The sequence below is a fragment of the Lontra canadensis genome, unplaced genomic scaffold, assembly GCF_010015895.1.
Source record: "Lontra canadensis isolate GAN:19392208 unplaced genomic scaffold, GSC_riverotter_1.0 scaffold1, whole genome shotgun sequence".
Taxonomy (NCBI): Eukaryota; Metazoa; Chordata; class Mammalia; order Carnivora; family Mustelidae; genus Lontra; species Lontra canadensis.
Window position 1 is genome coordinate 25,790,907 of NW_022630995.1, and position 23,837 is coordinate 25,814,743.

The window sequence follows — 23,837 nt, forward strand, 5'->3', positions numbered from 1 at the left end:
TTTCCAGGCCTTTTTTTTTTTTTAAAGACTTTATTTATTTGAGTGAGAGAGAGTATGAGAGGGGAGAAGGTCAGAGGGAGAAGCAGACTCCCCATAGAGCTGGAAGCCCGATGCAGGACTCAATCCTGGGATCCCAGGATCATGACCTGAGCCGAAGGCAGTTGCTTAACCAACTGAACCACCAGGTGGCCCTTTTCCAGGCTTTTTTAAATGTTGTTGTTTCTGCCCAAAAGAGTCGCTGCTACTGTTTTCAGAGCAACTCTCCTCTTCATCCTGAAGGATCCTCCCTTCTCTCACCGCGCTCCGGATCCTGCCTCAGAGAGCCTACCCCACCATAACATAAACACATTCACCTGTTTACCCACCTGCCTCCTCGCGTGACCCAGAGCCACGTGCGAAAGAGTGTGTGCCTTGCTTTTCTCCTACCACTTGTTAGGCACAAGGCTTGTTAAAGACATGTTGATCCAAACAGTTGATTGATGAATTCCCAATGGCTCTCTGGTGTTGGATCTCTGCATGGGACTTCAGAAGACCAAATGTTTTTTAGCTGACCCATTTCACTTTATGCTGGAAAAAGAGATAAGCCCTTCTGTATGAGGGAAATATAAAATCCCTCCCTGCATAGAATCCACGCAGTAATATCCTTTTCCTTCAATGGTAAACAGGGGAAGTTGCTTAAAGGATTGGAAATTGTTTTTTTTTTTAAATAAAAAGGATTTACCGTTGAGCCTCTTTCCTCATCCATAAACAAGGGGTTGGGCCTGATGATCTCAGAGGACCTTCCAGCAAAAGTTGTTGTAGGAAGCCGCACCATAAATACTAGAAAAACCGTCTTCTTCCTGCCAAAAATCCACATAATGTTTATTAAGATTTTGTAGAGTACTCATGAGTAGTTTAGAAGAGACTCGCCCTCCAGTGGCTCCTATCTAGTACACAAGACCTAAGTGATTTCTGTTGACTAAATGAATGAGGAAAAAAAAACATGGGACAAAAAAAAAAAATGTAATAATTATATGAGAAGTATACTTACTGTCGATGGGATTTTCAAGAAGGAAAGGGGGAATTGTGTGCCAGGGCATAAGTGGACATTTATTGTGAAAACATGTCATTTATACAGTTCCATTATTTATTTACATGGGAAATGGCCCATGAACCTACAGTGAAAAACCCTCATAATGAGGGAATTAGGCCATGAAACTAGCCTAGCTGTATTTATACACCAGTACTTGATAAATGTCGTGGAGAAGTGGCTTCTGAAATTTAGTAATATGGAGTCCCAGGAAGGTACCAGAAGGTGTGAAGGAAGAACGGTCTATTCTAAACACGTTTCTTTGCTTGTCTCTATTAGATGGTGTGTTTCTGGGGCTTCTAAGAGTTTCCAAGCACAGAGCCGCCAGTGTTTGTTGTCAGCGAGGCTGCCTTTTGGAACGGGTGCGGGAGCTCTGCAGAGTCTTTTCTACGAAACAGTCTGAGTGCGGTGCAGTTCAGTCTAGCTTGGACCCCTTCCTGTCATAAATAAGATTACTTCCATTTCACTTGTGGAGTGTGCTAGTCCTCAAAGTAATGAATTTCCTCTGTGCCTTTGAGCACATAAACATGGTTTTCATTAGCTTTCTCTCTTTAAAACAAAACAACAACAACACAAAAAAGTAAGGGATAAGGAGGTGGAAGGAGGAGAGAGAATCTGAGCAAAATTAATAGATTCAATTAATGGAGTCAATTAACTCCATAAAGGCAGATGGGTATTGTGCTGACTGGCTGGAAAGGTGCTCATGAGCAGTACCAGAAAGGCACTAGTTCGTCCCTTCTGGAAAGCTACGAAAACAAAGTTGGTACAAATTTTGTCCTACACGAACAAAGACACAGAGAGACAAAGAATATTCCTTTTTGACTCTTGTTTTAAGAATTGTCTCAAAAAGTCTATCAGAGTGGCCCCCAAGCCAGACAAATAGCCCTAGGTTGCTGTGGAATTATGGAGCATGTCACGGAGGACAGCACACGTGGCCAGGCTTGTAGAGAAGTCTCTGCTTCTACCCACCCACCCCCAACTTTTGCTGTGTGTATGTGTACACGCGTGTGTGTGCATGCGTGTGCATGTATTTTAGACTAATAACTTATCCAGTCTTTCCCAATTTCAGATTTGCCCCCTCGAGATTTATAAGTGATGCCATTCATAGCACTAAAAACTCAGGCGTTCATTTTTATGGTCTGGAACCTCTTGTCAAGCGGTGACTCGTAACACGGCTCCGCATTTCTCACGGCTGAAGGTGCATACTTGAGCCTGAAAGCTATTTAGGATCCGTTGACCCTTTGACTTCCGCCAGGATCTTTTTTACTGTTGTTTTTGGAAATTCGGGAACAGAGAGTGGGGGCATATGGGAGTGTTCTCAGATCATCCAGGAGGAGTTAAATCATGAAGAGGGTTAAAAAAAAGTCTACAACTGGGTTTTCAGAATTACTTATTCTTAATGGGAAATACATAGATTTATTTTTTCAGAACCTCTTCTGTCTCTCCAAGTCAATGTCTATTTCAGCCCCCAATCGTAGTCTATCATGTGCTTATTTATATCTCCAGAGAGGGAGAGAGGATAATGCCGGGAAAGCACTAGGGAGATTTAGGGTGTCTTTGACAATTCACGGTGGGCAAATTCAACTGAGATAGAGAAGCTTGATGCTTTTCATGGTGAGGGGTCTTCCAGCCCAGCATTGACCTCCTGCATAGGTGTTTTCAGAACCGTCGAGAGCTAAAGCTGGTTTCCATTCGAAATGGAAAGGGTGGAGTCCTGGAAGGAGCCAGTGCCTCTCCTAGGTGAAGCCTGCTTCCCTGAAACGTGTACAACACACGACAAGGAACCTTAAAAACAAGTTTCCATTTCACCAAACTGTAGCACAGGAAATTGTTTCTGGCTTGTTTTTGTTATGAACAGAGAGAACATTAAAATTCCCCGTTGCTGTTTAATATTTGCTCGTTAATGCGCTCGTCCCTGATCAGTCCTTTTCCCCTGTACGTCATGTCAGCTCCGTCACTGTTTTCATCGGAAGCGTGAATTGTAACGTGGAAGATCTCCCAGGACGGTGAGCCTCTGCAGCTGTGGAAGACTGGGGCTAGTTACTGGTATTATTAAAGGAAGCTCAGTGACTGCTTTGGGGAAAAAAAGTTAAGACAGGGTGAAATTCATAAGGTACACAAAGATTTAGAACGAAGGTTCTATTATGAAAACAGCTCCATAACAATGTCCTCATAGAAGTACGTACAGAATAGTAAAAACTGTTCCATGAATTGGCAAACGTAATATTTTGCTATCTTTGTGCCTTTTTTAGAGGGAAAATAGAATCCAAATGTACAGTATAAAATTAGACATTTGTGCTGCTTTAAAACAGTTTGAATCGAATACTTTTCTATTCTATTCTCTAGATACAAATGTCACCTTTAGTTTCTAAAGGCATTCTGAAGGGTTTGCTGCTAATGGTTTTATAGCCTTAATTCTCCTTGGAAATTTAAAATTTTCATTATCTAAAGATGTGACTGGTGAGATCGCCTCCTGCTGTGTGGGGATCTGAGGAATGTCTCAGAGTACAAAGGATGTGTTGGAGGGGCTGGATTTCAAGGAAGGAGAAAAAGAACAAAGGACACTGAGAACTTATGCTCGGCTGCTGAGACCAATACCATGCCTAAGATATTTATTTTCCAGAGGGTTTCTTTGTCCATTTATTCCTTCCTTTATTCAATCATTTGTTCCTTTAAAATATGTTTATTGAGCATCTGCTCTGAGCCCAGAACCATGCCGGGTACTGGGAAGTCTAATTCAAAGACAACTTGCCCACAACGACAGGGCTTTCGGCCAAGAATGTTCTGTTCTCATCGCTCTACTATAAGAAGTAGCTGCACTCCCCAATTCAGCCTTGACATTCAGCAGAACTCAGTGTGTCTGCGTCTAAAAGCACAAACCTGTGGTTTTTTTTAAATTCAGGTGTAATTAACATACAGTGTCATAGTAGTTTCAAGTGTAAAATATAATGATCAACAATTCTATACCTTACTCAGTTAAGAGCATAAACCCATTTGCTTGGCCATTCTTTTCATTGCCAGCATCTTTGCTATTTTGTAAAAGCCATTTGTTTTAAAGCCTATCTTCCAGCTGGACATAAACCTTTGTCATATCTAGAAGAAGTAGTACAAGGCCGTAAAAAACAGCTTATAGAAAATATTTTTCATAGAAAATATTTTTAAGTCATTTAAAGAAAATAATTGTAGACTCAGCATAATTCCAAAGTTAGCTGTCAGGGATAAATATCAAGAAGATCCTGCAAAGCTACAGACATGCAGTAAATGTGTTTCCTTTGGGGCCGGAACAGAATAATAATTAGGGAAGAAACTTCTAAAATATCAACTCAGCAAAGCAAATGCAAGACTTGGGGGGAGCCAGCAATCATGTGGGAGCCTGGACACTGTGGGAGATCTGAGATAGGATGGATGAACTCTGGCCTGATCTAGGGCAGGAAATGAAACATAAGCCCTTGACTTAGAAGATGGTATGCTTCAAGCTATCAGTGCAGCTCCAGAACAAAGGGCTCCTGTAGGCCAGAGGGCCAAGGACATGTTGGGTCCTTGACAAAGTTACAGGAAACCAGGCTGAACACACGGACAGAGCCATCATGTGCTACTACCTGGAATGTGTACGAGGTTCCTGACCTTGTTCCTCAAGAAAGATAGTTTAGGATGGGGCAGAGTTCCGAGAAATGCAATTAACATGATAAAGGGGAGCAAGAGGTGATGGCAGAAGAGGACACATGCCTTATTAGGAAAAGACAAAACGGAGGAGCAGACTTTTTCCATCTAAGTGGAGGTGAGGTGAGTTATGGCTATAACAGAAGGCTACATGCTAAGTCAACACTGCCTGTTAGTATTGCTACAACCAGAGAGCCAGTTAGTGGGGAAGCCTTAAGCATGACAATTCCCTTTGCCGGTTTCTTCTTTTGTGATCCACACTCCCAGGTGTGTTCAGCAGCACACCTGTCCCGAGAGCTGCCTGCTAGAGGAAAGGAAACTTTATCAAAGGTAATGGGGAGGCGAAGCTCACAAAGGAAAGGCCCTGTAGTCCACACCATGCTTTTCTGGAGCTGCTCCTGAGACTCAGGTCTCCATGTCGGGGCTTGGATTGTGCTAGCAGGACATAACACGCACCATCCCGTGAACAAGTACGTAGAGCAGCTCATTGAAGTTTTGGCTGAACCGAGCAGGTAGTTCTGCGTGATTTTTTTTTTTTTTTTAATTATAGACAATTGGGAAACACTACTCTGGGGCTTTTTGGCCAGTCAGTTTCCATTCTTTAAATATCAAGGTCATGTCCATGAAGACAGTATCGTCTGCTTTATATAGCTTGTCCCCAAAAACCTGGCTAAGCATTCAAGTTCAACAGTTTTGTAGACATGTGTGTGTGTTTTCTCTTTATCTAGAAACTTTTCACTATTTTGAAAAGTGCTTTATACATGCCGCTTCCCATCTCCTGAACCGCTGGCTGACTTCTACTCCTCTCTCTCACTTCTCCACCTCCCCAAGCATGTGTGTATAGCCGCAATGTCCTTCCAACACTGTAAAATGTTTTCCTGTTGTTTATTGGACTTCAGGGACAGCAAAAGAATATGACAGAAAATGTGTAAGGCTCGGGTAGCTTTCTTGTTCTCTAACATGTTTCAGCCTCTGTTCCTTTTGCTTCATCTTTCCCATTATGCTTGCTGTTCTCACTCTTCAGTCTGCTTTGTGTGGGGGTGGGGAAGGAGTTGGGGGAAGGTCAGCCCCTATGGCTTCTATGCGTGGGCTCCAGAGCCACTGGCTTCCGGTCAGCACCGGCTACTGAAGAAGCATCAGCTGGAGATTTTAGGAGGAGACGAGGTTTGGGTATCTTTCACCTCACCTCTAGCCAGGCCAGCTTACCATAGCACACCTTTCTCGTGTTCTGGACCTGCTTCCTTCCCTTGCCTCTTCAAGCCTGGGCCTGCCCCGCGCCGCCCCCCACCTTGTTGTGACTAGCCCTCAAGGCCGCTCTACCTCCACGGGTTCATTTCCTCAAGCCCCACCCACATATCTGTAATGCAACCCTTTATTAAACTCTCTTCACATTGCCCAGTGTGAGTGTTTCCTGCAGAGACCCTGCCTGAAACACCCACCTGCCTGTAACCTCCTCTGTCTTGTTGCTGGCCAGACAGGAGCACTGTCCAGTGGAGCCCAGCTTAGGTTCACCTTCAGGAAGCCTCCCCATCCCACATGAATCTCCTCTTGCGATGTTCCAGTTCTTATACTCTGCCCTACTCATAAGCACCTAAAAATGCTCTCTTGTATATTGACTTAAATGCACTAAGACGGATGCTTGTCTTGCTCAGAGGTGATCCTTCGTGGGTGTGCAAGAAGGCTGGTTATGCTTAGGCAGTAACTTCCAGACACTGTCAGGCAGGTTGTAGAGTTAGGAGGTGGGTGCTGTTATTATGTCCATTTTTTAAATACAGATGCTGACACAGAAGAGTTTGCCAGCAGGCCCAGGACACACCCATAGTGAATTCTGAAGCTAAGATTTGAACCTCGGTGGTCTAGCTCCAGAATCCGTGCTCTTAACATGCCACTAGGCTACCTTTGACGGTGTTTAAAAATTTTTTTTTGAATTTTCAGTTATCTAAAATTCAGATTTCCAGGCACCTGGCTCCCTTGGTGGGTAGGGTGTGTGATCTTTAATCTCAGGGTCACGAGTTTGAGCCCCCTATTAGGCGTTGAGCCAACCTAAAATAAAAACTAATAATAATAACAGCAAATAAAATAAAATTCAGATTTCACTTTAACATCTGCATTTCTAGTGTCTCTTAAAAAAAAAAAATGGACTGTCTGGCCCTTAGGACCGATCGGCCATTGCAAGAGTGGGCAAGGGATAAGTGGGAACGACCTGTTTGGGTAGGGCTCTCCACCCAGCCTGGTCCTGCATTTATATTCCTTCTCAGTGACTGCATGAGAGCAATTTTTGTATGTGGGCTTTTGGAAACCACTTACATGCCCTTAGTCATTATCCCACACCAACTCCTGTTTCCCCAGGTAGAAAAGTTTGAGGAGGGTAGCATCTATATTTAAAGCTTCTCATATCACCTAGCACCTAGGTTGTACTTAATAAAAACCTGTGAATTTGGAGAAAACAACTTGCTCAAGTTCACTAAGGTAAACAAGGTAATTCAGCAAGGACGTGGCAGGCCTATTTGCACATGGATTGGGTCCAGTCCCTTAAAGCCAAACAAGTGAAGTCAGTCCCTTTCCTCCAGCAGAGCCGCTGGTAGCAGGGTGGCTAGCACTGCTGACTAAAGACTGTGGAACTCACCTCTAGGCCAACGGGGTGAAGCTCGTGGGATAGAAAGCAGCCCCTCCTTGAGAGAGCTCTTGGGGAGGGGAGAGCAAGAAGGCAACAGGAGGTTTCAAAGAAGTTGAGAATGTAGAGGATCTATTAGCAGTAATGCTAATGGACATGGGTTCCAGGAGGCACAGGGACTTGGAAGTTGTTCAGAGGGGAAACGGAGGCCAAGGAGAGATCTGCAGAGCTCCCGAGAGCAAGAGTGATGGGGAGTGCCTGGGAGCCTCAGGTGACAGACGTGGCAAGGAGTACAGGACATGCTGGGCTTAGTCCTGATGATCTCCAAAGTACATTGTTGTGGTGAGACTGTGCATGTTGAAGGTGAGGCAGGTGCGGGGGAAGGGAAAGGTTTTGTCAGAAGCACACAGAGCTCTGGGCCCCTCTTTATTCCTCTTTCCTCCTGGAGTGGATAGTGGAGTACATGACACACAGAAGTGCTTATTCAGAGGTGGGGGTCACTATGGGGTAAGGCCTTGTGCAGGATGAGGCCTTCTACGTTTGTGAATGCACACAAAATCTGGACAGTTTCAGTAGAATTTGGTTGTTAGTATAAAACACAGCTAAAAAGCTGGCTTCGGTCATGTGAAGAGTAGGGAAGTCTTATTTTTTTTCAATGTGAAACTCTTTGGGTCTCTTCGATTGCAAATTTTATTTATTACTTCTTATTAGCGTTTGACCTGTCCTTGTGGACCAAAGGACTTCAAGAAATAGATGCCAACTTAAGACAATGAATCCTCTTTCCAAAGACAGGGGGCTGGTGTACTTAAAATGGTGTAGCAGACATACCGGCCAATAAGGAAAACAAAGAACCTAACGTGCTTGCAGCTGTCTCTTCAGTTTAATGTACAAGGAGATGGCGGGGGGGCCTCATGAGCTCTTCCTCATGAGTAGGAAAAGCTGTAGGTGGTTGGGGACCCAGAGTTGGCTAAGACTGGGGTTCTTAGTCCTCACTGAAATGGGTCAGATGCCTGATTTGGGCAGGCAAGCCAGGGACTTTCCCATCAGCAGAGGCAAACTATGGGGGGTTATGCTTGTTCCCTCCCCTTGGGGCTTCATGGAAAAGTACAGAATTTGAAGATCTCTTCAACTTCTCTTGCTTTGGCCTCTATGGATTTGGGGAGTAGCGTCATAATGAAAATTAAGAGTAGAAATCCCCATCTCCCAAGAGCAGGGAGCTTTTGGCAGAGGCGGGGGGATACTTAAACCCTGAAAATACTCCCAACAGTGAGCAGTGTCCCAGGCTCTCCACCCTTCTCACTTCCAGGGGTGCCCTGGGATGTCGGGAAGAGGAGTCACCCTGAAAAGTTACCAGGATGCCCCCAAAAGTTTAAGCAAGTGTGGAACCTTCTCACCACCATGCCTGCACTTTGGCCTTCCTGTCTCCAACCACACTTAGCATATGCCCAATGCCCTCAAATGCCAGCTCTACCCCTTACTAGTTAATTGTGTGACCTTGCACAAGTTACATGCCCTCTCTGTGCCTTAATCCCTCCATCTGTCAAAAGGAAGCCTAAGAGTACCCATCTTGTAGGGCTGTTGTAGGGATTAAATGAATTAACACCTGGCATTTAATAAGAGCTATGAGAAGGGTTAGTAATGGGACTTATTTAGATGACAAGGACAGTGGGGGTCTGGCCAGCCGCCAGGTGACCTGTAAGTAAGACATAACGAGGTTTAGCCTCATGCTTCTCTGTGAGCAGACCTTGCTAATTGAAGTCAGCTGACCTGGCCTCTGCACAGGGCTTGTTTACCTCTCTTTCTGCACTCTCCAATCTTCTGGTTCTCAGGGAGCTGGGATACCCACTGGCTCGGACAGCTCTAGACCCGAGCGAGTCTGAATCAGACCCCAGAGGTCTCCATCACTGACCACGTATAGTGTGTATGTTGTTATTCCGTTTCCTTTTGTGGCTAAGGAATGGACACCTAAGTACTGCTTCTTTTTATAGAAGGCTCTGACTAGCATATTTGCTGATTAGAAGGGAGGCCTCGCAGAACATTCATTTGGAAGAGCATAGTAATACTTAAGAACCAGGACTATTTCAGGCATTTACTGAAAACTGTGTATTTCCTAAAATAAGGAGGCCACGCTTCTGTTTACTTCCTCCTAATGAGAATTCCTCCCGAGTTTGAAAGCTGTTATTGTGCTCCCTCTCTCCCTCTCCCTGCATTTCAGCCCTCCCTGTCCGAGAGGCAGTTAACCAGCGCTGTCATTAAAGTAAGCATTTAGCTTGGAAAAGAATTCTTTTCTACTATCCTATTAGAATTGTGGCAAGCCACCTTCGTTGACCAAATGTACGTCAAAACCTTTAATGTATTTCAAATCCCATTGCTGATGCCTCTGTCGTCTGGGAGGTATTTCTTGTCCCCATCCTACTCTGTAAAGTCTTTCCTCCTCGACGCTGTTCCTATACGGGTTCATTCCTTGATTGAGTGCTTACTGCCTTAACATGTAATGCCTATTGGATAGCACTGATTATATGCCAAGGCACAGTGCTAGATTCTAAAGAGCTAGCCAAGATGGGATTCTAGAACAGTGCTATCTAATAGATCTCTTGGTGGTGATGGGAATGTTCTATGTCTGCACTCTCCGCTAAGGTAGCCACTTGACCCACATGGCTATTGTGCCTTGATGTGTGACTAGTGCAGCTGAGAAACTAAATGCAAAAATAGTTACATGTGACCAGTAACTACTCTGTTGGATGGCATGGCTCTAGATCATGAGCCTCATAAGAACAGAGATCTCTCTCTTCTGCTTGTCACTGTGCTCCCAGCACCAAGAACAATGCCTGGCATATGGTATGAAGGAGGGAGAGATGCGAGGGAGAGAGGCACGGTCTCTGTCCTTGTAGAGCTCACAGTATAGTAGGGACCTCTTTGTTTAGAGATCTTGAAGTCCAGAAGGCAGGGGTTGTCTTTTTGCCTTCACCCTTAGACCCATTGTCTAGACCCATATGAAGGGCCATAGGAAGTGCTCAAGAAGTGTAAGGTCAATTGAATCAGATGCTGAAAAAATGCACACCTGGCAATGGTGGTACTACCAATCATAGGAGTGGTTATTACTAGTGACAGGAGGAAAAGTTACATTGTCTGTCTAATAGGCAGTGTTGGTGCTATCTGGTTTTTGTATCCCCTCCAGACCTTCTAAGCCAGCAGGCAAATCTGACTTTTCTGACAAGTCCTCCCCTTTGGTTCCCTGCTTGACTTGGCCATCCAGCTCCATACCAATTAGACCTTTACAGAGAGAAAGGGGGAGTTGCTGCTCATTTTACTGCCCTCGAGCTTCGCTATCTTCCCCTTAACCATGGATTTCTCACTAATGGCCTCCCTTGGTGCCTGGCCCTGTTCTGATGTGCTCCCTTTGCCATACCATTCATTCCATGCTGGCCTTCCTCTGCCTCTCCTTCCTTCCCTTCTTGGTAGCCAGACTGGCTGGCAGGTTAGTCAGTGGTCTCATGAGCTGCAACACCACTTAATAGCAGGTAGCAGAAAGAACGCTAACTTCAGAGTTAGACCCCCTAGATTCAAGTATTAGCTTTACAGCCTACTACTTACATGAACTTGGACCAGTTACAAAACTCTTAGACCGTCAGTTTCCTCATCTATAAAATGGCTTAATAATGCATTTCTCATAAATTGTCAAGTATCCAGCACACTGCTTGGTGCTCAGCAACTGTTAGCTCTCCTCTCTCTGAGAATATACCTACATATACCTGTTTCTCAACATAAAAATACATGGGAATTTAAAGCCAGTGGGGGTGTTCACATTTTAATTACATCTTGCCCTTTTATTTTATCCTACATACCTTTTCCACTATTAAAAAAGATTAAATTACCAAAAGAACAATCTAACTAGTTTACCCTTCATCTGGAAAACTGGTTTAATTATTATAAGAAAGGTAAACCTGGTCTTAGTGCAGGATGGTAGAAACCCCATTTACAAGTAAATAAAAGTCAAATTTTCATTGTCTTTCTCCATTGCAAATCAAGCAAACCATGTAATTAAGCCAAATAAACAGAGAAAGAGGATAAAACAATGGAAAAGCACTCAGTAAAAGGCAGGAAGGTAGGTAATTAGGGTTAATTTCCATTCAGCTGTGTACTGTCTTGATTGTCTTGGTAGAAGGGTTAACAATTTACTCACATAAATGATCGCTGTGGAGCTGCCCTTCGAGGGAGATACCTATGGTTCTCCGCAGCTACCATGTGCTCCCTTCCCCCCAAAAGAGCACGAACACCACACAGCCCTTCAGCAAGCTCAGTCCTTAAGGAGGAAACCACACCATACCACACCATTGCAGTTAGCTTTGATTACTGTATTCCAAGATTATATTGGAGGAGTATCAAAAATGCTAGTTGGTGGTGGTGGTGGTGGTGTTGGGTTTTGTTTTTGTTTTTTGTTTTTTGTTTTTTACAGTGAAGGCATCCAATGTCATAGCATTTAGTGCAACACCTGAGAATTAATGACTGCTGTGCTGGAAGAACTCTAGAGCTTCCAGATCAATGCTGGATAGGCTCAATTCAAGTCTCAGTACTGCTAGCAGTTTCAGTGCGACCTAGAATAGGTTCTTGAAGCTTTGGTTTGCTTATCTGTCACCCGAGGAGGCAGGGAGTGTAGCTGTTCTACTATATAATGTCTCATGTGACATATATTTGTGATATTATACCATAGCTATGCAGTAGGTACAAATATGGTATAGATCACCTGAGGAGGCTTTTTAAAAATATGTATAACTGACACAGGGTAGGTTATTAGACCACTTCAGCTTTTGGAATGAAATGCAGTTTAGGGGTTCCAGCCCACTTACAGACATAGGAAATAAGGAGATGGAGAATCTTCATCTTGGGATGGAGGATTCTTTTCATTTTTCCTTTTTTCCTTTCAGAACTTTAATGACATTACAAAGTTTATTTGTATAATAAATATGTATGAAATTCCCTCTGTGGCCTAAGTAAGATGCTGAGCAGTGTAGAATTTAAGAAGATAAGACCACAGCCCTGTCCACCGGGGCACCAAGGCCAGAACAAGAGATGGACAAAGTGCCCCGGTGCCCAGGACCACCTACCTCTTTCCTTGAAGTCAGCAGTGGGTCTCCTCCTTGGGGGAGGTCCTTGATGATTGAGTGCAGTTGTCCAGGTGCACAGGGCATGGGGTTGTTGGAGGACAAGGCACGTTTGGGGCACTACATGTTGCTAAGCGGCAACGTGGTCCACACGCATGTGCACATGTATGTGTTCATGCATACGTGTGCATGCATGTGTGCAAGAGAGAAAGGGATGAGAGGTGTGACTGTCACAAAAGGCCTTATACATCAAAGCAGGGGCCTTATTCTGGAAGAGTTATAGAGCTGCTGAATGCTTACATAAGAGGACCAGCCTGATTGGATTCTCAGGGCCTCATTAAAAGTAGAACTTTTCTTTTTATAATTTATGCACTTTGGCTTTTCATGCCCATAGCCACACAACTTAAAGAGAAGTACTGCTTCTTTGGAGATAGGGCCTTGAATTCTTCTCTGTCACCCTGTGTGCGATTTTAGTAAATCTTAGAGATAATTGCCCCAATGCAGAAGCATCTCTCTTATATAAGACAATGAATGAAACTAGGATTCAATGTGCATATTTGATCTATTTTAACACATGAGCAGGGATATATCATTCAAGAAAGCAATGTCGAGTGGTTACTATGTGCATATACTGTGTTAGTAAAACAGCCTTACAATAACTAGGTGCCCTTCCCTAAGGGGACCATTCCTTCCCTCTGCTGGCATGAATCCACCAATGCAACTCCAAGGATGCAAATGGCCAGGACCAGGTTGACCCGGAAGACAGGGCAGAATTCTGGGTATCATAATGCTCGGTACCATATCCTGGGAACTCCAGGACTCAGACTTTGATTTTCAGTACCCTCTGCCTGCTGTGCACAATCTAGCCAGGCCTCTAAGCTGGCCCACAGGAGAACAGAGCTCACTCAGATGCCTCAGGGGCCACACAGGTAGTGTGGGGAGTCAGGGACAGTGTCCCATTTGGAGGGGTTGCCACTGCTCGGCTCTAGCCAATGGCTGCCAAGCCACAATTGGGCTCCATGTTGCAAGATCTAATTTCTCAAAAGAAGCTGGAAATCCCTATTTGTATATGAAATCTTTTGATTTTTTTTAAAGATTTTTTTTATTTATTTATGAGAGAGAGAGAGAGAGAGAGCGAGCACAGGCAGACAGAATGGCAGGCAGAGGCAGAGGGAGAAGCAGGCTCCCCGCCGAGCAAGGATCCCGATGTGGGACTCGATCCCAGGACGCTGGGACCATGACCTGAGCCGAAGGCAGCTGCCCAACCAACTGAGCCACCCAGGCGTCCCTTGATTTTTTTTTAAATATTGGAGGCAAAATCTGTCTGTGATCCCTGGTAGAACTCAAGTATTTATCACCTGACTGCCTAATAGGCTGTCCAGGTACAGGCCTCTTCTGGCTTTTCCCATCCCGCACTCTCCTCACGCTGGGATTACAGGGGGCACCCTGTGAAAGCAGGTGCATTCAGAGGTCCCACCTCCCCCAACCCCCAGCATTCCTAGGATTCCCAGAAGCTCTGCTGGATCCAAGCACTGTGCTGGGGGCTTGCTGTGGAGGGAAAGAGCAAAGACGTGAAAAGCGCAGTCCCTAAGGAACTCCTGCTTATGCGGGACACGCAGAGAAACAGACTATGACATGCTGATCAAAGTCAGGTGCGTGGTGTCCTGGCAGTTCAGAGGCTGCTGTGTCCTCACCTCCAGGAACAGCCCAGCAGGGACCAGAGAGGACAGTGAGGAGTTCATCTTTGATACCTTTTCAGACTGCCCACAGTGACCTGACTGAGTCACACTGATCCATCAGCAGCAGATGGCCCTCAGATTATTTCAGAAAGGCACCGTTAACTCAGGAGTTCTAGAAGGAGACAGGAAGTATAAAGCTGAAGGTCAAAAGGATGAGAATATGTCATGGAGACTCTTCCCATTTTAGATGGCAATAAAATAAATCAAGAAGCCTCACTTATATTTCTGAAGCCTTCTGTAAAATCAAGTTTTCTTTTGCTGTATATGCAAGAGGCTTGGAGGCAAAAGCTACTGGAACATTACTTTAGGGCTCCCCTTTATCCCCCAAATGCCAAGTTCATCATCACATCTCTACTGGAGGCTTTTGCTTAGGCTTCACGCAGTGAAAACCAGATGGGATGGACAAGGGGAATCCAGCCTAACACCTGGGGTGAGGGGGACAAATGAAAACATAGAAGCCAGCTGTCCTCAGCCAGATCAGTACACAAAGTGAGACGTACTTTGCAGAGAGAAAAGGAGGCTTTTTCATTTTCCTGGCATCTGAGGATGCCAGACTTTAAAAAATAGAATCCCTTTCTACTCTCTGTTGGTTTGCCTGCACTGCGAAATGTCAGTTCTCTTCTCAAGAGAAAGAATGGTACACGGTTTCCCACACAGCCCTGGCACTTGGGGCTTCCCCACAGGGAGTCAAAATCAGTGACTGGTGGTCTAGGTAGCACACCATGAATTAACAGTTGTATTTGCTTAGCCCAGTATCTATGGGAACAATTGGTACAAACTCTGGTTAGGATCTTTCCAGTGGGTTCAGCTGTATTCAAAGTTCAATAAGACCTAGGGTCCATGGAAAGCTTCCTGGAAGAAACAACATCAAAACTGAACTCAATGGGTAAGTAGAAGTTAGCCAGATGTAGAGGAGAAAAAAAAAGAATGTTCTGGCTAGTAGAAATAGCATAACAAAGTCCCTTTGAGGGGACAAATCTCAATGTTGGCCATGGCTTGAATGCAGGTCAGAGAGTAGTGGGAGGTAAGGCTGAGTTGGTAAGCAAGGGGCAGACCGTGAAGAGTTTACCCTGACGCCTCCCACCTCCCTTTGAATAGGAACGGAGCACAAGTGCTAGTACATGGTGAGGAGGTAGTAGGGCAAATGACCTCTTCTACATTAAAGCATCATGTCCCCCTGCTTTCAGGATCCAGGACCCAGAAAAATGTTCTGGGACTATCAGACACATAGCTATATATGAAGTCAGCTGTGTTGAATATAGAATGTAAGTCTTAGTTCTATTTGTTTTTATAAATACTTCATCAAGGTAGAAACCAAAGTGAAGAAAAATAATGGCCCCATCTCATGAAGAAACCTCCCACAATTCCTTCAGTGGGTGTCACCTCCCCCTAGCCGCCATTTTCTTAATGCTCTGCCTCTGGGCAGGAGGAACAGAATTATCCTGCAACTGGATGAGAATTGTTAAATAGAATACAAACTAGTTAATTCATAATCTATTAATTTTGAGACTCTGGTAATTCTTCCTAATCATGGACTGGGTTTTCCTTTGTTCTTTGAAATAAGGGATTCAAAACAAACAGTATAAACAAAGGTTGAGGAAACGGGAGATTGAGATGCTAATTACATGTAGTCCTTGTCAACTCAGCAGGTCCCCAGGGATTTTACTTGCCAATGTTCTTGTCAACTTAGAAAGGTCTTCCGATGTTCTTGAAAGTAATAATCATTCAATTCTTTAGAAATCAGTCTGCTGATTATTATCCCTTTATTGTTAAATCAAGTTTCCATTCAAATTAAATTTCAGAGGAAAATTGTAGGAAGCATATGCATGATATGATTTACAGAAGAGGATAAGGTACTTTTTGCCCTAGATGAGGGTCTGTCCTCCAGACATCTTTTGTTCCAGCCCTATGACTCAGGGACAGTTAGGATGGGTTACAATGCCCAGAATGTGTTTTGGCTAAACAGTATTATTAACTTTCCATCACTATCATCATGATCATGATTAAGTAGTATTCAAGGACATTTCAAATAGTATTTTAAAACAGATTAAATAGTGAATAATCAATTACATGCTCAAGTAGTATTTTTTTTTTTAAGATTTTATTTATTTGAGAGAGACATTGAGAGAGAGCATGAGTCGGGGAGAAAGGCAGAGGAAGAGGGAGAAGCAGACTCCCTGGTGAGCAGGGAGCCCAACGTGGGGCTGGATCCCAGGACTTGGGGATCATGACCTGAGCCGAAGACAGACACTCAACAGACTGAGCCACCCAGGTGCCCCTCAAGTAATACTTTTAAAACATCCAGATTTTCAATTATTGTGGAATCAGAGATAAATGCACAGCACATTTGTGACTTCCTCAGTCATGTCAATGCTGACCAGGCATCTATGGTCATTTTGTGGGGTCCAGCCAGAAAGAGATTCCTGACTACGGAGAAGGTGGCTCCTATCCACCATTATTTCCTTGACTGAGGATGGAGTGGTAGGGCCTAGGAAAGCTGAGCTAGCTCTTTAAAAATGGCTGTTCCCTTTGATGTTCATGAATATGGGAATATGCATTTGAGAACGAAGGAGAGAGGGATTTAATCTGTGATTGTGGAGCGCCTCCAGCAGCTGAGTGTGACTTCAGCCTAGAACTACAATTTTCTCATGATGTAAAGTGCTCAGAGGGACACCCTGCCGATAAATTGATTCTTTCTTGAACTACAACTGGCCTTGCTGCCATTTTCCCATTGTTTGGTTAACATTTTGTAATGTTCTATCTTGGAAGTAGTAATCCTTTCTCTTTCCTGCAAGGGCAGAGGCCATGTCTGGCTGACTCCACACGGCAGCCCCACAATGCCTGGCACCCCAGGAGGCCCTGACTCAGTATCTGATGAATGATTGCTAAGACATTACCTCTTCGGTGTTCAGTGCTTTCTGATGATGCCAGCCTTTGCTCATAACCATAGCTTTCTTTGTGCACGAGACCCAGTTTCACTCCTGACTTAACAGTGTGACCTGCTAGATAATCTCTCTGGATCCTAAATTGATTTATCCCTAAAATGAAGAAATTGAATTTCATCAACTCAGAAGTCCCTTGGGTTTATACCAATATTTTACCGAGAGTTTAAAAGAGTTTACCAAGAGTTAAAAAGACCGAGAGTCTAATAAGGAAGAATTTATTTCTGATGATGTAATGTAAACATGTATTTATTGGTACTCTTTTTTAAGATTTTATTTATTTTAGAGAGAGAGAGTTTGAGTTGGGTGAGTGAGAGAGAGAGAGAGAGAGAATCTCAAGCAGACTCCCTGCTGAGCACGGAGCCCAACATGAGGCTAGATCCCACAACCCTGAGGTCATGACTTGAGCTGAAATCAAAAGTCAAACATTCAACTGACTGAGCTACCTGGGTGCCCCATTTATTGCTACTCTTGATTAATAGTCAAGCCAAGATAATTGCCTTGACTTTTAGGTACGTCTCTCTTAAAAAGAGAATTTACTAGCATCCCAGATCTCAGAATCCGAGAGCTGCCAGGAATCCAGGCATGGAAAATCCTCTAGGCAAAGGCATTCTTCTCCTGAAAGAGTTGGACTTTGGCTGCAGTTTCTTATCTGACTATCTACAGTGGTGACCCTGTTATACCATATAGGAATCTCTGAGTCTCTTTCTGCTTAAGGCCTATTTCCTAGGAAAGAGGAGGGGTATCTTTTCCCCAGCCAAAACCCTGGGCTTAGCCTTTTCTGCATTTCTCCATTCCCAAGGCCAGGAGGAAGACGAGAAAGTGGCATCAGAGAGTGTTTCTCTGAAAGCTATGGGACTCTTGCCTGCGTGGTCCACTCCAGACCTCCTCCGCCTGGTTCTGCTCCAACGTGGGTCCCACAGAAGCAGGAGGCTTGTCTCCACACCTGCTCCTGGGAAAGACCAGAGAACGCACCACAAAAGGCTTTTTGTCTTTTTATTTTTTTACCATGGAAAGTTCCAATTGCCCTTACCACCAGGGCCCACCCTTGTTTTCCCAAAGGTCTTTTATTCCTTGATCCCACTCCAGGGGACCCCTGTCTTGAGGGTTGGATGGGAGGCGGGGAACCTGGAGCTCTCTTCAAAAGCTCATCTGGAGCCAACAATAACAACGTGCTCTACACAGGCAAGGGCACAAGGGAAAAGTTCAGAGTGTGCTCAGGGGGAAACCATCCTGAATGTCTCTGATGCTACAGCATAGAGAGGTCCTTGGTTTGGGGGAAGAAGGTCACAGTCCCCTGAGCCAAACCTAGTCAGTCTTCGGCCTGAAGTTACGCATGACCCCAAAGCAAGATAAAGTCAAACATTTGCAGTGTCCCCAGTGGCACTGCTATTCTGATGCTTTAGACACACAAACGCAACACTGCTTGTGCGGGGTTTTGAAAAGAGATCTGACGTTGCTTCCAAAAAGTAGCTTTTCTAGTAGAAGCTCTGGAATGCAGCCTTATCTTCCCCCTTTCTTGGACTGATCCTTTGTCCTGGCCGCTGACCTTTCTCCTTCCTCACACGAGGCAGTTGCTTGATTGGGAAGAGTAACAGATGCAGACAGGCCTAATTTGTTCTTGGCAAGAACCACGATCTGCATTTCTGTGGGGTCAGGAGAATCATAAATAATTCATAGGGTTCTGGTTTTCTGAGCAGAGATGGGTCAAATTAGCCAGAATTTCATTTTGTTCTCCCCAAACCCCATCCACTCCTGCAGCCGCGGATCCCCTAAACCAGCATCTCCCCTTTTATTCCTTGGAAGGGGAAAGGGGGAGAGCTCTCTCCAGACGAACATAAAACACATTGAGCTGGTATGTGAAGATGCTGTGATGCAGAAACTGGGACATCTTGAAAGTCGAAACATAAAACAGTGTTTTTAAAAAGAGAAAATCGCTCCAATGTGTTTCCAGCATGGGCCGCACAGGAAATGGGAAGCAGGCCCCGGTGCCCCTCAGGGGAGTCTTCTCTCATCGCTCTGTGGCCATCCGCGCATCAGGGCCCCGAGACCTTTTTACTCCAGCTCCAGGAGACAGTGGGTCCTAAGGAATGTCTGCGTGACCCTAGGGGCCCGGTGTTACCCTAGGAGCCTGGTGTCTCGTTTGCAGCTCAGGCGGTGTGTGGGGGGAGCCCAGCAGCAGTGGGAATCCTACTTTGGCCTACCCTTTCCACCTCGGGCTTCCGGTTGGTCCCTCTCCCCTCTGGCTCTCTCCTTCTGCCCGTTCCCTTGGAGATGGAGTCGAGAGAGAGAGATGTGCGTCCCTCAGAGAAGGCAGTACAGGGCAGCTTTCAACAAACGTTTGTTGGGGAAGACTGAAGGAGATGAAAGGTTTGGGAATTATCCAAGACCTTTATTTCTCTTCCATTTTATTGATACCAGGCGTGAAGCTCACTACATAAGTGCTTCTCGAACAGCAGTGACTCCATCTTGCTTCTTGCTTTTAAGAAGCACCTAGAAGGGAGACACAGGAAACACAGTAGTCACTCTATGTGGCATCCATTTGCTTCCTGTCTTACAATAGAGATTATTTAGGGCTAAGTTAACTCCTTCTCCAGCAACAGATGTTGGTAGGATCATTAAGGCAGTAGATATCTGTAAAGGTTTTTTAAATGTTGCTGACAGGATAAATATGTTTTCTGATAATATGCAGATCCTCCCATTCTTTACTAGTGTTAATGAGGTGAGTTCCTTTGCATTGTCAACAGCAAGGGCAGAAAGGATGTCAATGTACGTGGCTCTGTAGAGTCTCACAAGGAGACAGGACTGGGAGGGGAGGGGCATGTGTGTGGGGAAAGTGGGGCGGATGAAGGGGGAGCGCTGTGGAGACAGAGCGCAGGCCTGGCTGCCCAAAGCTCTGGGGGAGCGTGTGGCTGAGCCGTGTTTACTGGGTTCTCCAACTGGGTTCCTGGGTCTCAGGGGCCACATCACCTCTAAGTTCCTCACTGAACACTGGGCCCTGCAGCCCATCCCCCATCTCTGCCAGGTAGGGACCCTGTTGCCAGAGAGTTCCATCACCTCACCCAAGGTCACAACCAGCAGGGCCAGAAGTAGAACCCAGTTCTCTGGCTCTGCGTCCCCTGTTCTTGCCACCCCCCACAATCATTGCAGGGTGGCCAGGGCAGTGTAAGATGGTGGTGAAATGCTAGGGCTTTGCCAAAAAGTGAAGTGGCAAGGCAATGTGAAGAGAAAGTAGGGATCCTCAGACTTTGGTTACAGCCCATCCAAAATGTGTCCAGAATACCGGGCTTTCTGGTATATCCTGTGGTAATCCGCTGCCCCCTGGGTCCATTCAGGGGAGTCACTGCCTGAGGGTGCTCCCCCTGCCGCCGCTCCCCCCACCCCCGCCAGGGTCCCAGGAGTGGCCTCTGAGACCACCCACTTGAAACCCAGTTGTCTCAAGTTGGGCCAATCTCAGGATAGGGAGACGGATTGGGGGATGGCGTGCAAGGCATATCGGTGCCCCCAGCTTCCCTCACCACGGCATGGCCAACCAACCCACAGTTTGGGCCACTCATCATCTTTTTGACACCCCCACTTCTCTCCCAGACTTCCTTCTGTCCCCAGCTCTGTTTCTGAGGGCATAGTTCTTTCTCAGTCAAGTACAAATCAGTCTAGGAATAATTTTAGTGTCAAGAAAAAAAAAAAGTACCTGTCTTCGTTTAAAACAGCATAGATTGTGTTTTCACCAAACAGCCCCGTGGGTCCCAGCCCTTTGCCGCTGTCCTTGTTCCTCTGGTATTCTGGAAGCAGTCATTTTGAGGAGAGAAACAGCATATGTGAAAAATTACATGGAGCCTATAAACACACTTAAGGCCAAAACATAGAGCTGCTTTTAGACATTCATCCTACTGAGCCACTGAAAGTATTTTGATGATTTAGTCACAGCACGTAAATAAAAGATCTGATTAAGGAAAAAAAAATACATAAGAAAAACACTCACATACTTTCTAAGGCTGCTTGGGGACAGACATGTACATTTTTTAAGTTTGTACCCTACCTCGTTCCAAAAGGATTTAAGATAGCTTTGGGTCACGTGTTGGCAGATAGAATGATCTGAACTCAACGTTTTAGTGCCAGCCTGATTTCCTGCCTGCGCTAGGCTCCCATTTCCACAGCTACAACACCACCCCGGGTCCCAGAACCAAAGAGAATTACAGGTGCCTCCCTCACAGGGCAGCTGGGGTAGGGAGTGATACCAAGTCACCTTGAGGCTGATTCTGTTCAGATATGGCGTGATGATAAGGAGGTTCTTAGTCTGTCTCCAGTGCTCCGCTCCTTTTGCCCCACCTGAGCCCAAGTCCTATCTCCGGGACAGTGTTGTTCACCAAAGCTGAGTCCTTCCTCAAAAACCTGTGTGATTTTCCTCATTCTCCAGCCTCCGGAATCTTTCATCCTCTCCCTAGTTGTCTTGGTGGTAGGGGCTCAACCTTGAGCCCTGATCTCCGAGGGTCTCCCTGGAGCCCCAGTCTCTCCTCCTAAGGCAGCAGGGCAAGACTGTGGATTTGGAAATCAACAGATCTGGGAATAAATCTAGAGTCTACCTTTTGCTACCCTTACAACCTTGACAGATTACCTAGCCTCAATTTTCATACTTCGAAACAGGAGGGATCATAATAGCCACCGTGGAGGTTTTTGTGGGAGTGAAATAAGAGAACACCTACAACACGCAGAGCCTGACACATAAGAATTAATGGACAGCTGCCATTGTTATTAACTCGGGTCTCCCCGTGCATGGTGGACATCAGCCGCCAACCTCCTAAGCCCCCAGTATTGCCGGTAAACAAGCTTCCTGCGGATCTGCTCAGTCTGCCTAGATGCCCTCCCAGACCCCCTACTGAACCTTCCTCCTTCCTGCAGCCCACTCTCTGGTCCTCGTCAGTATGATGTCCTGATTCTGCACACTAGGGGCCTGCCTTGCTTGGCTTACCTGCAGGCACCTCTGCCTCATGGTCATGTGGGTGTGTCCAGGCTCTCGCATGCTCTCCCTGCACCCCTACCCCCACCTCAGCCCTGTTATAATGGAAGGGGAGGATGACGTAATGCTTAAGGGTTAAAACAGTGGGCTTTTCCCTCAAGATCACTGTACGTCTCCCTTGTTGGAAAAACCAATTCTTTGGGTGCTTCATGACTTAATACCCTTGATTTTTTCATTCATTCTGAAACCACCAGCCACAAGGGTGAGCAAGGTAGACACAGTGCCTGCCCTTAGTTTGTTGACACTTTAGGAAGGGACTTGTCTACAGGGGACAGAGTCTACATTTGTCAAAATGACATGGTTCCTCCCCTTGCTCAAGGTGCTTCAGTCCTCTGAGCCTCATTTTTCTTCGTCTGAAAAATGGCATCATGAGAGTCTCTCCCTGTGGTTCGACAAGCAACCTCAGCCCACCCCTCTGCAGGACCCCGTAAGACAGTACACAAACTGCACAACCTGTTTAAAGAGCCCTGAGTTAGACAATGCACCTGAAGTAGTTAAAACGAGGCCGGCACCTTGTAGGTGCACAAGAGCAAGTTCATTGTCATGGTAAAACAAAGCTGACAGAACAGGTGGGGTGTGGGGCATGGGGCGTGCGGGGATCCCTCCATCTGTTGACAGCAGCTTTGTCTCCTTAGAAACATGTTTGTGGTCATCATGAAGACTGCTTTCTTATGAACTGTTGCCAGCTCCTTCTTCAGGAGCTGCTGAGAGGTAGGAAGTTTCTCTTCATTTTGACCCCTGCTTCAGCACTCCTTCCAAGGGGATAATAAATGAGCATGGTAAATTTTCCTGCTGCTGGGAACTACTGTCTGTGAGCTGTGTCAAGAGATTATCCGAGAGCACTGGGATGGATGATAGATTACTGGGAGGCTAGTTATAAATGAAGCCATAATGGGGAGACGTTGAAGGAGGTATGAAGGATGCGTGGGAGGGACGGGCGGGAGGTGACGCCAGAACGTTAACAGCGAGGGCAGCGGCGGAGAGTCAGAGAAGGAGAACATGAAGGGAGGCGAACAGCTGGACCGGAAACACGCAAGCAGAGAGGGCAGGACCGGGGCTCTGGGGGGTGGGGGGGAAGGAGCACACAGGGAAGGAGAGGTCATTGTCAACACACAGAAAAGGCTGAAGTTCGAAAAAACAAAATGCATTAGGCAGGTTGGGAAGAAGGTGGAATGACAGAAATGGAAAAAGAAACTCAGAAGATAATTCAGTGCAGAAATGGAAAACACACATTAGATTATGTCTATGTTATATAAGCAAAGGAGCAAAAGTTTTGCCTGACAGAAATTGCTGAGCTCCTCTGAAGTCACTACTATAAACATTCCATGGTGGTTTGATCCGCTCCCACACACCTTTTTTTTTTTTTTGCTTTATATTTGGAATGGACACACTAGGGAAACTTCTAGAGTGTCTTTATTGTAAGTCAAACTTCTAAGTTATAGCATTTCAAATACAAAAGTAATAATATGATATGATGAGAAATACTGTAAAGGAAATTATAGTATGGATGAAAACAAAACGGAAGTCATAGCGTTACTAAGACTATTTACATCACCTATCCTTCGTAGGCTTGATCGATAATGGCATATCTGTCTCACATCATAATCCTTTCAGCTAAATGAATGGATGTAGTGTGGTTTTTATTTCACCGAAAAAGATTAAAGGACTAACCAAATAATCCACAAGTCATTTGC

General features: G+C 45.4%; 1 protein-coding gene across 1 annotated transcript in view; it reads left to right on the top strand.

Annotated features, from left to right (window-relative positions):
• The window catches only part of LOC116876458 (sec1 family domain-containing protein 2-like), a 326,707-nt gene that overhangs the window by 207,535 nt on the left and 95,335 nt on the right, over window positions 1–23,837 (top strand). The gene's annotated exons all lie outside the window — the stretch shown is intronic.